Genomic DNA, 2,180 nt, shown 5'->3' on the forward strand with positions numbered 1-2,180 from the left:
AGACAAACACACCAAGAACAAATATGTGCGTGACGTACAGACGGTGTCTACTGCAGTAGTCGATCCACCGCGTTCATCTACTACAAGGCAGAGAGGAAAGCATTTCTAGCATATTCGTGGGCAGCCCAGTTTGGGATGTAGAGAATCTAAGTGTGTAAACGATGATGGGAACCATAAGAAGAGCGAGCTGGGCCAAGAAGAAACACACATACACAAGCAAATGCACACGCCAATCCAGGAAAGGTTTTTTTTTGGAAATGAAGAAGAACAAGAGTTCTTTTTCTCTTTTTTGAAAGCGAAGAAGCAACGGCGTGGCAGTGTCGTGGCAAGAGCAGGCGTGGGATTTAGGGGAACAATTACAGAGATGCGTAAGCCGGGAGGCAGTGGCAGTGGACAAAGAGGGCCTCAAGCAAGTGGAAATTCAAGAGAGATCACCCCATCTTGTTCCTCGGACCATGCCTGAGTGGTTCCACCCCCACGCTTCCAGAAAGCTCATGCTGTCTGTGTCAGGAACAAAAACCTCCACCTTGTGGAGGCCTGTCTGGAGCAGATGACGGCGGTGGTGGCATGGTGAAGGCGTAGAGGACAGGGACCTCGAGTGTGCGGGGCAAGGGGCTCCTGACCGTCCTCATCTTCCACCAACCGAAGGAGGTTCCCGATGCAAAACTTCTCTACCGGGACCTAGTCATCGTTAGGGAAATCCCAGTGGGCTTACCAAACCCAAACCCCGCTGTTTGAGTTCCAGGCCGGTGATGACGTTCTCGAAGACTGTTGAGTCTGCTAGGACATAAACCTTAGACAATGTATCCGTTCAAACTCCAGCCAGGTAGAGAGACCAGTTTCTCTGTTAACTGTGTTTACTTACTCAAGTCATCCTTCCTGACCCTAATTGCTGGCCATTTGTAGAAAGGGTCCTCGGAGGTCAAGTGCTCGGCTCCAACAGTGACCATTTGAGACCTGAGCCAAAAGTTAACAATGTCAGACTTTCCGAGGAAGCTGCTCGTTGCTAATCATGCTGGTTTCTGAGTTGATAAAACCAATAAATTTGCATGCGTGGTGTGAGAATTTGCAAACTTTTATAATAATGATGCTTATGATTATTTTTTGCCACTATGTGTTCATCTGCCGTATTTACAACGTGCTCTTGCTTTAACCCCTCTACATGTATTAACTCATCTAATACAACCTCACCAGTAGATACTATAGGAATTGACGCAGAGAAGTTAAATAATTTAATGGGTGGGGAGGGTCACACAGATAGTACACCAAGGCACTAGGATCCAACTACAGTTTACTTCATCCTGCTAAAAAGATTTAAAAAAGAATGTTCAACCAAACATCCGATACTCACATATAAGACCTTGTCCTAGGAACTATGCAGAAGATACAAAGGATACGTAGTTCCTTACAAAGAGCTCAGGGTATAGCTACAGATGCTGGTTAACCTTGGGAAACGTCTCTATGGCACTAACATTGTGCTTGTTTTATTTACCTACATTGTAGCCTTTTCTAAGTTGAAAGACGTTACTTCCTCAATGCTATAATCCTTTTTTTTTTTTTTTTGAGACAGAGAGAGAGAAGGGGTGGGGGGACAGCGCAGAGAGAAAGAATCTTAAGTAGACCCCACGCTGAGCAAGGACCAGGACTCCAGGCTGACCTGAGCTGAAAGCCAGTGTCAGAAGCTCAACGTCCTGAGCCACCCAGGTGCCCCTATTCTTTCTTTTTCAAACAAAAAAGGCAACTTGAGGTCCAGGGGGAACCAACATACTCGTGAATCTATCAACAGCTAAAGAAGAGCTAGTGGCAAATTCAAAAATGGAAGCCGCCTTTTCCAACGCGGGATGGTGACGTTCCCATGTGTTTGCGGGCTGGGGATGTCACGGCACCACGAGAACAACCGGACAACACGAAGTGCCCTCTTCTGGCTCCACACGCCTGTCAACCCCCCTTCAGTCCTGGCTCCCTCCTCCCGGGCTGCCGCTCTTATCTTGCCTTCCTCCTCCCTTCCCGGCGCCCACGGGCCCCGCCCGGTGACACACGCCCCGCACTGCGAATGAACCTCCGGCAAGAACGACCTAGGAGGAGGCGAGGCGGCGGCTGGCCCCCGGACGGCAGGGCGGGACGCCGCGGGGACCCCAGTCCCCTCGGCGGGCAGGGCGCCGCGACTCCCGCGGGAGTGC

This window comes from Suricata suricatta, chromosome 3, assembly GCF_006229205.1.
Source record: "Suricata suricatta isolate VVHF042 chromosome 3, meerkat_22Aug2017_6uvM2_HiC, whole genome shotgun sequence".
Classification (NCBI taxonomy): domain Eukaryota; kingdom Metazoa; phylum Chordata; class Mammalia; order Carnivora; family Herpestidae; genus Suricata; species Suricata suricatta.